We start from the raw sequence: 14,924 nt of genomic DNA, 5'->3' as shown, positions 1-14,924 counted from the left end.
AAAAGTGGTTCTCAGAGGGCAATTCATAGCAATCAATACAGGCTACCTCAAGAAATAAACAAACAAAAATCCCAAATAAATAATCCAACTTTATATCTAAAGGCACTGGAAAAATAACAAACAAAGCCCAAATTTAGTAAAAGGAACAAAATAATAAACATCAGAGAGGAAATAAATGAAATAAAGACTAAAAATAAAATAAAAATGATCAATAAAATTAAGAGCTGACTCTTTAAAAAGGTAAAATAAAATCCACAATTCATTAATTAGACTAATCAAGAAAAGAAGAGAGGGCTCAAATAAAATTAAAAAAAAATAAGTTGCAACTGATATCACAGAAGATGCTACCATGAACAACTTACGCCAACAAATTGGACAACCTAGAAGAAATGGATAAATTTCTAGAAACATACAGCCTTCTAAGACTGGATTATGAATAAACAGAAAATCTGAATAGACCAGTTACTAATCAGGAGTGCAGGAGTGTACATCCATACAGTGAACCCCTACTTAGCTATATAAAAGAATGAAATATCACCATTTGTGACATGGATGCAACTTGAGGATATTTTGGTAAGTGATATAAGTCAGAAAGAAAAATATAAGTACAATGTGATTTCACTCCTATGTGGCATCTAAAAAACAAACAAACAAACAAACAAACAAAAAAACCCAAAAAAATAAACCCATAGATACAGAGAATGGATTAGTGATTAGGAGGTGAGCAAAGTGGGTGATGGGGATCAACAGCATGGTGGCGGATGGTAACTAGACTTATGGTGATGATCACTCTGTAGTGTGTACAAATGTTGAAATATAGTGCTGTACATCTGAAATGTATGTAATTTAAAAATTGGCTTAGGCATTTAACATTAAAGCTCTTTTTAGGATAAAACAGAAGCTAGCAAAGTTAACACATCCAAAATGTAACTCATGTCTCCTATTCCCATAGCTCTTCCTCCCAGTATCCCATCTGGGAGAAACACTCTGCTATCTTCCCTATTTCTTGAGGTAGAATTCTGGGAGTCTTTTTTTTTTTTTTTTTTTTTTTTTTTGAGTATTTCCTTCCATAAACCCTATAGGTCAAACCACCAGTAAGTTTAACATTTTCTTCCTTTTAAATATATTTTAATTCCATCTACTTTTCCCCAACTTCATAGCTTCTCCTCTTTGCCACTATTTCTCTTGTGTAGCAGCACCAGTCCCTGAAGAGATGGCACTCTCAGAGAAAATATTGGTCATGCAAGAGGTAAATGCACGCTTTCCTTCCGAGCAAAACCCCCTCTCCAAATTGAGAGCTGGACATTAGAGGCAGGTGTAGCATTGCCCTTAGAATGGGTACCAAAGATGATTCTGAGGCGTGGGCGCATGGAATCTGAACCTATGACTCTCATGCTGAATCAAGACTCAAGGGAGTGGAACTGGCCCATGGTTAGTGATGGATGCTGGGTACTGATCTCTCTGAAGGAAAGATTGCTCAATTTAGCATATAGGATTCCCACAAATAATGATCAAATGATGAGCTTAAAATCAAAGACTATCAATACTCAAGAAAACATGCACTGCATACCTCAAAGATATTTAAAAAGATAATAGAGAAGAAAAGTTAGAGATAGCATATTTAAAACATTTAGCACAATGTTTGAAATGCAGTAAAGGTTCTCCACTGGAAGCTCCATTTGGGTCTCACTTCATCCTTTCTTCTCTAAACTAGTATTCTTAGTACTAGTTCTCCAGCTACCGTCACCCTGAGGCTTACAGTCCACAGTGTCATGGTCCAGGGTTTACGGCAAATGATGCATAGAGGTAATTAATACAGTAGTTTCCTATTGCTGCTGTAACAAATTACCAAAAATGTCATAACTTAAAGCAATGCAAATTAATTATCTTAACACTTCTGGCGGTCAGAAGTCTGAAATGAGTCTTAAGGGCTAAAATCAAGGTGTTAGCAAGGCTGCATGCCTTCTTGAGGCTCTAGGGGAGATCTGATTCCTTGCCTTTCCTAGCTTCTAGACACTGCCTGCATTTCTTGGCTCATGGCCCCTTCTCCATCTTTGAAGCCAGCAGTTTAGTTCTATTTCTGTTCTTCTGCCTCACTCTTATTAAGGAATCTTGTGATCATTATCAGGCCTACCTGGATAATTCAAAATAAACTTCCCATCTCAGGATCCTTAATTTAATAGTTTCAGCAAAGTCTTGTAAGGTACCGAATCTACACTTCTGAGGATTAGGATGTGGGCCTCTTTGGGGCTGTTATTCAGCCCATCACTGGTAGGAAGCAGAAAGCAGCTTCTTAAAGATTTATTAAATAGTGGCAGAGAATGGTGGTGGTATGGGGTATGAGAAGGAAACTGGCTAAATGGGGAAAAGAGAAAAATTTCAGCCTGGGCATGACGGACATGGCACATTTAAGGAAGGAGAGTCAGGGAAATTAGCTTCACCTTGAGCTTGAAAGGATCCAGGGATTTTACTTTGTAAAATGCAAATATAATTGTGTGTGTATATGTGCATTGTGGGGAAATACAGGTGGTTGAAATATAATGAAGTGATAGGTTCATTGCTACTGCAAAGAGTGTTGTTCTTTGGGTATTTGTCAATGAACTGTGGTTGATATAGCAGAAAAGAGTGGATTTTTCTGTACTGTTATTTCATCTGGTGGTCTCACTGGATTTTCTAAGTTCTAGCTGGTCATCCATTGATTCTGCTGGATTTTTCTAGGCCGATAACAAATCATATGTTATTTTGAAGAAAATATCAGTGCTGATGTCAATGATAGATGCCTAAGAGGAAGTGGTTAAGAAAAGTTAAAAATATGTGTTTTGGCAAAATGATTACCAATAAAGTCATTTAGTTGTGCTGTTCACCTTGAATTTCCCTGTGGCACAATAGTATGAAGGTGAGTCAGATTGATTTTGATGGGAGTTTTGTTTTATAAGGGCTGTTAAGTTCACACAGTCTTGCTTAGTCATCATGCTTGGTGTTTTGGGACATGTTCATTCACTCACTGTTTAAGAGAAAAAATAAAGGGAACATTTTTCTTTTTCAATGCTTTGGCTTCAGGTAGCCCTTATTACTTTTACTGCTAATGAGAGACACTCCAATTTCTGAATAGTTTAACACTAACCTTTCCCATATCTTTCCCGCCCCTGGTGGAACACCATGCACAGTGCAGTAAATATTTCTCTTCATAAGGTGATGGATGTTGTCAAGTGTTGCATCTGTTAATCATTAAAGAAATGTAGATTTACAGACCTGCAAGGCCTCTCTGTGGAAATGTTACTCTAAAACCTCCTCTACTCAGTCTTTCTGCTGAAGGGTAACCACTAACAGAATGACTTGCCCACCGTATTCTGAGCTCTTTCAGCCTCGAGATGGTTTCATGCTCATTCTCCTCCTGCCTCTGATATGTCAATTAATGTTGTCACCATTACCCGGGGACACAGTCTAGGCCCACAGATCTGGATTTCTTGCTTTCTCCCTCCTTTTCCTCAGGCTTCCACCCATAAATGCTGTTGATTTTACCTTTACAACACTACTGGCCTTCCTTCCTTTCCTTTTCATTGCCATTGACTCTCATCTGCTGACATAAAATTGCATCCTACCTGGCCTTACTGCCTGAACCTGTCTCCTCCAATCCAGTTCAAGTCCTCCTTTGAGCATGGTAGCCCCAAAGCCTCATTCTAATCAGGTCCCTCCTGGTCTATTAATTTCCAGCAGCTTCCCAGTGCTTTACATAAAAGGCCAATAACACAGCCTGGCATTCAAGTGCTGCAAATCTATTTTTTCTAGTCATATCTTACTGCTTCTCTTTATATTGTTTACATTTCAGTAAAGCAGAATTATATGTTTATATTATATATTGATTCTGTGTCTCTCCTCACCTCCAGGCTTTGCCTCATACTGTTTTTTGATGTGAAACACCCAGCTTCCCAGCCAGAACATGCATATCCACGTGTGAAAATCCAATCTGTTATTCAAAATGTATCTCAGACGATGAGTTATTTTCTTAATGAAGTCTTTCATGAAACTCATAATCCCCCAAGTTGAAAAAGATCTCTGTGTGGCCATAGAATTTATTTTGTATCTTTCTTATAATACTTCTCATATTCAAACACACTCACATTACATCTATGTGTATACTTGTCTCTCCACCAGATGATAAGATGTTTGTAGCAGATACAAAACAAATATTTGTCAAATGTTGGAGTGGATAAACAAGTGAGTGGAGTTTGTTCATTTATTTCCATGGGATATTTGAGATGCTATGGACAAGCAATGTGAGCCCCCCAGAAAAGATGTGCCTGAACCTGAAAATCACAGAATATTCAATCAGGTAACACACACTAAGCTAAGAAACATCTCATCCTAGGAAAACTAGCCAGAATCTTAGCACATCATTTTCAGGAAAGCGATACTATCTACCTAAGACTTGGTCTAATCTTAGTACCAGAAACCTGAAACCTTCCAAGTAGAGAATGAATAAGTTTCCATATATTTATTTATTTATTTATTTATTTGGCTTCACCCATGGCATGGGGAATTTCCTGGGCCAGGGATTGAACCCATGCCACTGCAGTGACCTGAGTCACTACAGTGACAATGCTGGATTCTTAGCCCACTGTGCCACAGGGAACACCTCAGTTTTTAATGTGACATAATATGATGGAGGTGAAAGTATCAAGTTAGCCTAAATATCAGCCATTTGCAGGGCCAGCCAAGGGCATGTACTGAGAGAGTGTCTAGAGAAGGCTGGGGAGGGTTGAGTCTTCAGCTTCTGGTCATGGTACTGGCAGTGACAGCTGCTACTTGGCTGTAGAGGCAACTGTCTGCCCTCCCTCTATGGCCAAGAGATGGATGAGAAAAGCTCCAGCAGCTAAGAAATCCAAAGTACAATGGAGAGGTGGGTGGACAGATGGGGCAGGGGCTCGAAGAAGGAGCTGGCCTCAGAGATGCAGATGAGTTGTGTGATGATTCATTAGATCATCTTCCATCTATAAAACAGTGGCAATCTCTCTAAATTAAGTTTTAATTTCTGCTTGAGAGACTATATTTCATCAGTTAGAAAAAGAATAACTTCCATATTCCAGAAACACAGGATTATCTGGGGTGTCTACTTATAGTTGCTTCACTTCAGGGCAACATGAAAAAATTACAGGCACATAAATCTAGACATTGACAGCTTCGGTTCCACCATAATGGATGATGAAAGGTGAGATTAAATGATTCTGAAACTTTACCTGACCTGATAAACCTCTATGACTTAAGAAAGTGAAACCTGCTTGGCTGGACACAGCCTCCCTAATATTATTATGGCAAAAGGAATTTCTCACATTGGAGGCTGGGGAAGCCGAATATGGTCTTCATGCCACAGTGTCCTGTACCCATCTGTACACAGGAATGTTGCTTTTAGATTAGCATTTGGAAGAACTGGTAAATCACTGAATAGACTTTGTGTGGGTTTTATTCAAAATAAATTTATAAAGGTTGATCCACTTTTAATATAGCCTGGACTTGTCCATTTATTTTTAAGTTCATGGGGAACAATTGTGGCCATAATCTCTGAGCACGCGGATGAAGAAAGTATAAGAAATTGGGAAAGACGGTAATCAGATTGTAAATCCATGACCCCCTCTTGCCTGCCGATGCCTTGCTGGCAAGATTCAAGCTGTTGAATAATCAAGGCCTATGGGACTCCAAAATACAAAGTCCCAAGAACACAGAAGTGTAGGCATCGGTGTTTACAGAACTGAAGAAGACAGTATTTCCCAGCTGGGGAAAGACTCCATGTTCTAGCCTGGGGAGAGAAACTCACAACCTTCGGCTCCCAAAGTGGGGACAACCAGTTAAGCCCAGTGAATTCCCCTTGGTCTTTGGAGAAAATTTGCTCTGCCAGTTTCTGGTGTGCAGCCTGCTTATTGCAGGTCAATTTTAGCAATTCTGAGGAAGAGTTGCAACTTTGCAAAGAATTTGCTAATCCATACAGTTGAGGAGGCAAGGCCCACAAAGAGGTCATGTTTTCCCTTTTGCCTCTAAAAGAAGAAATTTTAGAATCTGATGGCCAGTGGCCAAAAGTATGTGAAAAGACTCTCTCTGTGACCAATGAAAGTCAAAGCAATGAGAAACCAGAAGGATGGGGGGCAAAATTCAAAACATTGATATTATTCCTTATGGAAACATAAGACGGTATAATCATTAGTTTGTAGCACTCATTTGAATTATAAATGGGTGTAGAATTGGGTCCCCAAATTTCATTTTTAGAACTCTATGCTTCTGAAGAATTGACTAGAGTAATATAAATTATATGTACAAGGATACTCATTGAATCGGTTTATAAGAGCAGACATTTAAAAATAATGGAAAGGAAGATGGAAGAAATAATGAACCTAGGCAACTATATCTGTAATATTTTAAGTATAAAAAATGAATTGCAGAGCAACAGCATAATATGATCCTGATTTTGTATATAACACATTTTTTTGCATGTATTCATGCTTATACATACAGTGAATGGAAGGAGAAGCACCAACCTTGTAACACTTGGCGCTTTGAAAGGAATATGATTGAAAGGGATACGAGATGAAAAATTATTAACTTCCACATTTACTTAGAAAATAAATAAAAACAGACTGTTGGAGGAAAAAAGAAGGCAGATATTTGTGAATTGCATTTGTAATTTAAAAAATCCTATCTGTATTTAGCTGTGGTACATAATTGCTTTAATTATGTAGAAGTATTTTTTTTCCATTTTATTTGTATAAAACAAATATAAATACCCATTTTATGACTGTTTCTTTGTGACTGAGGCAGCTGACATGAACAGTAAGCTCTTTTGAGTTTCCTTATGATTTTTCAAGACCAACCCTCTGTCTTTCTTAAAATCTAATTTTTTTTGAAAAAAAGAAACATGATAACAAACTCCAGATAGACATAATTGTGTAATATTTCAGAGGTCAGTGTCCTATTCCTAAAACAGTCCAATATCTATCCATCAAAGCCAAAAGTTTCCAGACTTGCCACCATCATGTCAATCTTATAACTTTCCTAATAATGTCCTGCCTCCCAGAAACTAAATTAGTCTTTCCTCCTGGGCTAGTACCAAGCCTCTGGAGAGAGCTTCAAAGGGAAGATTTTGCAGTCATGGGTTTTCTCTAGGGAGGCTCCAAAAATGCTTCCCCTTCAGTAGGAGTTTGAAGGCTGCAGCTCAGTGGCAGACTAGGACAGCTAAGAACATTTTCAAGCAAGTATCCACTTTCTTCTCCTCTCACAGCCCCTTGTACATTGATTTCTATGCTCTTCCCTCTAAGTTCTCCCCAGTCCAATTAAATTGCATATCATAATTGCATGGCCATCTCAGATACTGCTTTAAAATAAATATTTTCTTGTGAAAGCTCTTACTCTCTTTAGGGAAACCAGAGGTCAAGATTGCAGTTGGTCAACACATTTGTGAAATGGCTTCTTTGCCCTCCTACCTCCTTGTTCACATCCATTTCATCGTTCATGGTATTCTCTCTTTTCCAGGTTTATGGTTTCCTAATACTACCTCTTGTCTACTCCACCATGGATATTGGATTGCCTAGCACACATCTCTCCAGCTTCCAGCCCCCATGTCCAAGTTTGTCTAATCTTCCCTAGTTAACCATCTTGAAATGAATTCATATCAGTGTGTTAATGGCAGAAAATGGTTTAGTACATTAACTTTTTTCAGTCACATCTGTGTTTTTATGGTGGTTTTAAACTCAAGTGAAGGAACACATTTTCAATAACAATTTCATGGGCAAGCACAGGCTAGAGAAGGAGAAGTTTGTTTTTGTTTTTGTTTTTGTTTTTTTGCTAGTATAGCTTCTCACAGTCCCTTACATTGTAATAGGCACTCCAAATGAGATGCTGCCAGAGTTGTACTTAACAGGAAACAAATGAACAATGTTCTTTTTACAAAAGTATATTCACTTTGTTTTTTCTCTAAAAGATGGGTGTAGAGGCTGCCTGCAACACTGAGGCAAACCAAGTAGGAAAGCTGATATTTTAGGTACTTTATTTTAAATCAATCAAGTCCCCCCCAAAATAGCTGTTACCTTGATCATCTCAATACTGTTTAAAAATAATATGTGGAATTAGACTACTGTATATTTATTCCTAAAATTACTAATGAGCTGAAAGACAGAGATATAAATCACATTTCCAAATCTGCCTGTCTTACCAAAGACTGACTTAATTACAAGGGATACCATCTGAAAAGACAAGGCTAAACCAACCCAATACAAGATCTACTATTTCAGCATTTGAGATCACAAGTTCAAGTGTATTATATAGCGTATGTGTTTATTAGTATGTTATCTTATACATTATTGTTATTTTCCTAAAAAATAAAATTGAATCAGTCATTTACAATTTTTTTTTTTTTTTGCTTTTTATAGGGCCACACCCATGGCATATGGAAGTTTCCAGACTAGGGGTCAAACTAGAGCTGCAACTGCCAGCCTAAACCACAGCCACAGCCACACAGGATCTGAACCACCTCTGCAATCTATACCATAGCTCATGGCAATGCCAGATCCTTAACCCACTGAGCAAGGCCAGGGATTGGCCAGGGATTGAACTCATATCCTTATGTCAGCACCTTAAAATACATGCTGCTGATGTTATCTTGCCCTTTGGGGTCCCCAAATCCTGTCAGCAATAGTCAGATGGAGTCCACCTAGTATAAATATTTGTCTAAAGTAATACCCAGAGAGGTTCTTTGACTTAAAACCTTATGAGAAAAAATAAAATCATTTGCCAAGCATGAGTGAGCATTAAAGAAGAAGAACAATAAAGATGTTTTCTATATTGATAAGAACTTAATTGCATGCAGTGAATTATAGAGCTGCAAAATTCTGATATGTACTTTCAGTTCCTCTGCACTAAGGACATTTTGAACTCTCATATTCATGGTGGCTAAAGAAATTGTGACCTGTGTTCTACAGACTATTTAAAGCTCAACCATGAAATGTATATTTAACACTGTGTGTCAGGACCCAAGCTAGGTTTTATAGGTAAAGTATGAGTGAAGATCTCAAAATATAGTACAGGAGAAAGACGTGTAAATAAATAACAGTAAAAATACTGCTACTTTCTATGCATAGGCACTGTGTTAAGGGTTTCATACATTATTTCACCAAGTCTTCAAAGCAATTCTAGAGACAAGCCTGTTATTATTCTCATTGTACAAATGAGGAAACAAAAAACACAGGGAAATTGAGTAAGTTGACCATATACTGTGGTGGAGCTGAAGTTCAGACCTGAGTTCAGGGAAGACCCAGGTTTGGGAGACTCTCTGAAAAACAGAATATACTTCATACCCATTAGTTGGCTATTAAAAAAGCAAAACAAAGCAAAACCAAAAAAGCAGAAAATAACAAGTGTTGATGATGTGAGGAAATTGGAATTTCTTGTGCATTGCTTGTGGGAATATAAATGTACAGCCATAGTAGAAAATGGTATAGTGGTTCCTAAAATATTAAATATAGAACTACCATATCATCCAGCAATTCCACTTCTGAATATAAACCTAAAAAGAATTTAAAGCAAGCACCTGAACAGATATTTGTACACCCATGTTCATAGAAGCATTACTCACAATAGCCAAAAAGTGGAAGTAACTCAAAGATCCAATGACTGATGATGGATAAACAAAATGTGGTGTATACCTACAATGGATTGTTATTCAGCCTTCAAAGGGAAGAATACAACATGGATGAACCTTGGAGACTGGGCTAAGTGAAAGAAGCCAGACACAAAAGAACAAAGGAATGATACAAATATGATTCCACTTACATTAGGTACCTAGAATAGTCAAATTCACAGAGATGAAAAGTTCAATAGCAGTAGCAGGGGCTGAGGGAAGAGAAACTGGGGAGTTATTATTTAATGGGTTTGGAATTTCAGTTTGAGAAGGTGAAAAGTGTCTGAAGCTGAATACAGTGGTGACAGTTGTACAACAATGAGAATGTACTTAATGCCTCAGAACTATACACCTAAAATGGTATATTCAACTTTACCACAAAAATAATACAAATCAAAAATAAAAAATTGTTACTAAGGTGAATATGTAAATAGGATAAAAAAAAGATAACAAATATTTAAAATATTTAGGAGTTCCTGCTGGGTTAAGAATCTGACTGCAGTGTCTTGGGTTGCTGTAAAGGTACAGATTCAATCCCTGGCTGTCACAGTCGATTAAAGGATTTGGTGTTGCCACAGCTGTGGTATAGGTCACAGCTGTGGCTCAGGTTCAGTCCCTGACCCAGGAACTTCCCATATGCTGTGGGTGCAGCCATAAAAAATAAGTTAGCAAATATTAAAAACATCCTCAATCCAGAAATATAATATTTTGTATTAACAAACTGCTTGATACAATTCTGTAATGCCATTTCCTTTTATTTTAGCTTTGTAATCTTTAATTACCTCATATGACAAAAATTTATATCATTTTCTATAGAGAGCACAGAGAGGTAATTTAGTCTTCCAGCATGGTTGATTAAAATTGTTTTTTTTTTTTTGTTATAGATAGTGGAATGCATAAAACTTCATATACATTTAAATGTACTGCTTCACATTATTGCCTGACAAACAGGATTCTCTTAAATTTAATTTTGTATTATTCCTATTAAAAAACTGCTGTGGCTTTCGTTGTATATAAGGCACTATCAGATCCATTCTTAAGAGGAAAGAATTTCTGCCTCAACTAGGATGAGAACTAAATTCTCTGTTAAGAATTTTTTGTATTTGGTGATTGAAATTTTTTCAACAATTTTTTTCAGTCTCTGCATTTTGTAATCTCTTTCTCTTCAACAACCTACCAATTTCCAGAGCTAGGAGCCATTAGGACACTTTTGTATTCTGATGAGACTTTGGGCTCTGCACGTTTGCCTTGACAGAGTGGGTGCTACCCATAATCACACGCAAGATATGATCAATCACAGAAATGACTGTGAGCCACATAAATATATCCTGTTAAACTCAAACTCAAATTCAACAACCCCTCATTTGGATTTCAAAATACCTATAGCTTCTCTAACAACATCTGACACAGGAAATCTGATGATGGTCAGATAACTTTTAGTTCAATATCTTTTTTAAATTTGATATGAATATATGACTATAGGAAGACATTTCTAGGGCCTTTCAAGGATCTTAGAAGTGGGTTCAAGCAAGTGGAACATCTTAAAGCTTAAGCATTATATTTTTACAGTCATGTCAACTCTATCCAAGTTTCAACATTTTTGCTTCTCAACACAATACTATTCCACCCCAGATAGTTCAAAGTATTGAGGCAAGGGCAACAAAAGAAACCTAAACAAACACTAAAGACACACCAACAAAGGACAAATAAAACAAAAAACAACCTGGCTCAAGGAAGACTTCAGAGGAAAGATTTCACCTCCTTCATGCTGGCCTGAACTAGGATAGCTCTTCTGTATTACAAGCCTTTTATCTCCAATTTCAGAAAACTAACACTAAGCACATCTAATTCCACATCCTGCCCAATGGTGCCATGAAAGATCTATTTACTCTTTTTTTAAAAAAATGTTTACAACAAATGAAAAGATTAAAATGAATGTTGGCATGCATGACAGAAGCAAAGAATAAAATAGGTCAAAATTTTCCAAGGGTAGAACTCCATGCTTTAAATAATTTTTTGCCTCTTCAGGATGGAATAGAAGTACAATATTGAGGGGATGATGTTTAGATAACATGGATGAACCCTGACTAGGAACTTGGAGGCAATAATGGAGACTCACATGCATTTACCGTATCCTGGCCCATGCTAACGCTTATTGCGGAAATGGCATTGTTGGATGCTGCTGTCATAAACTCAGCACAAATATAGGTAATATTCTAAAATAACTGTCAAATAAATGCTGTTAATCAGATAGGAAATAGTCAATGAAAGGACAATAGGATCATCAATAATGAAACTAATGTGGAAAATATAAAAAATGTAGACTCTAATCACACAATGAAGAGCTAAGCTAAATTTAGTCAACTGGTAAAGAATAGTAGCCTGTGGAGGGAGTATCAACTGCCAAATCAGACAACTGGAAGTTGTAAAAAAGATTAACAGGAAAAAGGGGAGAGATACACAGCGTGAGAGGTTATACAAAATGGTATGAGCTATTGACTCAAGGAGACACACCACATGTTGACTCTAGGCTCATGGAGAGTCCCCTGCCATGTGTAGTACTGAGCTGGGCCTTCTCCTTTGTCCAATTCTTTAATTGACACTTCAGCCTTGATCCTGATCTTCTGATAGAGTACCCGCAGGTGAGTGAGACCATTTGTCTCTTCTCTTTATTTCAGTAAGTGACTCTACACAATGGGAATACAGTAGTGTTGAAATTAATCAAGCCTACAGCATTAACACATTTGTACTGAGTTTAGAAATTATTTAATCACTGGAATAATCTATGAAATATTATTATTATTATTTTTTCTTTCTATGGCCACACCTTCAGCATATGGAAATTCTCAGGCTAGGGGTCAAATTGGAGCTGCAGCTGAAGCCTATGCCACACCCACAGCAATATCGGATCCAAGCCAAAAATGCGAAATACTCTGTAGCTTGCAGCAAAGCAGGATCCTTAACCCACCAAGTGAGGCCAGGGATCAAACCTGTATCCTCACAAAGACTATGTCAGCCACAATGGGAACTCTGTGAACTATTATTTTTAAGGAGTTAAGTCATTGAATAGAAACTGACATTTTTGGAATATTTTATATATCTGAGCCATTTAATGTCAATGGTATAAAGGGACTTTATTAAGTTTGTACAGCATTTAAATATTTAAAAGAACATAACTTACTAATGCATATATTTGGTTTGTTACTTTTACCAGAGTTAATAATTAGAAAATCCTCTCTCCCACCTCCACCCCCTGACCTTTACCTTGTCAAGTGTGTAAAAGACTAACATGTCAGGCACTTGAACTCTTTGAAAGACACAGACAGACTAAATTATAATTGATATACTGTAAAATATTTAAAATAACTTAATTAACAAGACCTATCAATTCCATTAATTGTTTAGAAGAAATAACAATGAATTGAATATTCATCAAGAATTAAGTATACATAATAATTTGTATTTTCCACCTAAATTTCCAGATTTATAAAGATTTGTTAAATATAAAAGCTTTAGAGAAACTAGTTTTTGTTTTTTCTTTTCTTTTCTTTTCTTTTTAGGGTCACACTGGAAGCATATGGAAGTTCCCAGGCTAGGAGTTGAATCAGAGCTGCATAGCTGGCCTATACCACAGACACTGCCATGACAGATCTGAGTCACTTCTGCAACCTACAGCTCACAGCAGTGCTGGATCCTTAACCCACTGAGCCAGGCAAGGGATTGAACCGGCATCCTCATGGATACTAGTCGGGTTCACTACCACCTAGCCCCAGTGGGAAGTCCTAGAGAAACTAATTTTTAAGCTTGGCAGCTTTAGTACATTAGGCGGTAATTAAAACCTATGCAGAAACTATGTTTTATAAGTTTCTAAGATTCCTTTGCTGGCAGGACACAACACACTGAAAGGCAAAACTTTTTGTTACTTACATCTCCAAAGGAGAGAAGGCTGCTGGGCAGGGCCACACAGCGGGTTGTACCTCGGGACAAGGTAACAGCAAGCTGGAGCTGTAGGGGGCAGCTTATGTATGGCACGCAGGGTGGGGTTAGCTAGGGTTTCTGGGCTCCCTTCTAATTGGCTAATTTTAATAAGATTGGCGCTCCTTGGGGCATGGGCTTATCCCCTGGTCTTCTGGTACCTGGCCTGGTAGAGTTAATAGTGGCTTCAGAATGTGTGAGCCTGATAAGGAAATTCGTTGAGGTATGGACTTAATCAGTTGTTTAAGGAGGGAAACTATCTAGCCTCTAGCCAAGGCCTCAAAACTGAGTCAAGACAGCACAATAATTTAAATTAAGTTAAAATTAAAAATTATATCTATGTCTATATATATATATCTAAGTGGATTCCTCAATGTTTTGACATCAGTTTTGAGCTCAGTTATTTACAGCATTTGAGTGGCCTGAATAGCAAAGGAGATCTCTGGAGAATTGGATATAAGTTGCCCTAAACAGTGTGGAAAACATTTCATTATAGTGAAAAAGAGGAAACTAAGCAAAATCATGAAAAATATAGCATCCCCAAAGCCTGGCTTGTAGCCTGCCCCCACATTTGTTTGATGTTAACCAGAGGAATAAATCAGTCTTGCACAGGCCTCTGGTCATATTTTGGCTGAACTACAGAGTATGCTAAAGGCACAAGTTATACTTTTTATGATGTTGGTTTCATGGTCAGGCTTTCTTTTAGAATGGCCACATGATTAGCGAGGAGTACGAAGACTACAAAGAGAAGTACTAATAACATCATAAACATCTCCTTGTCTAAGGCAAATCTACTGTCAAAAACTATTTCTGCCAGGGTTCCAGGGTTCCCTGGTCTTGATTAAGTAGCCCTCAGAGTTGTTGTACTTTAAGTTTTGAGCATTCATAGGTTAGTGTTAATGATTTTTGACTGTTGGGTTAGAGCAATGGTCTAACCCTGTGGCCATTCCTGCAAGCCCAGAGTAGTGTGGGTGAGTCTCAATATTATAGACATGAAGGCTGCATGTCAATGATTTTTGGTCAGGATCAGGAAAAATTATTAAAATGTATTTAAATAGAAGTTCACTAGAGGCTGGAGTGCATCTGAGTGGTTTGAGACTTGGAGCTGTTGGAGCAGTAGAGAATCTGAGACCCTCATTCGTCGGGTCATAGTGTAGTCCTGTGGCGTTGTCTTTAGATTGAAAAAACTACCTTGCTTTAGGTTAATGGGAATTACAAAGAATAGGATTGGAGAAAAGACAGTGAATTTTGTTGGGTTTATGGTGAGTATGAGGAGTTCCTATGTGGT

At 37.5% G+C, this 14,924-nt stretch overlaps 1 protein-coding gene across 1 annotated transcript in view; it reads right to left on the bottom strand.

The window, feature by feature from the left end:
• The window catches only part of CA1 (carbonic anhydrase 1), a 50,749-nt gene extending 37,092 nt beyond the window's left edge, over window positions 1-13,657 (bottom strand). The window contains exon 1 of the mRNA XM_001924183.5: window positions 13,589-13,657. The gene's annotated coding sequence lies outside the window, so the exon portion shown is untranslated. The remainder of the gene's footprint in view (window positions 1-13,588) is intronic.
• Window positions 13,658-14,924: the final 1,267 nt, after the last annotated feature.

The sequence above is a fragment of the Sus scrofa genome, chromosome 4 (assembly GCF_054392235.1).
Source record: "Sus scrofa isolate SSC_HxYL_T2T_F1_AM1 chromosome 4, Sscrofa_HxYL_maternal_Yorkshire_Landrace_v2.0, whole genome shotgun sequence".
Classification (NCBI taxonomy): Eukaryota; Metazoa; Chordata; class Mammalia; order Artiodactyla; family Suidae; genus Sus; species Sus scrofa.
Note: the sequence above shows the minus strand (reverse complement) of the source record. Positions and strands in the feature narration are given on the sequence as shown.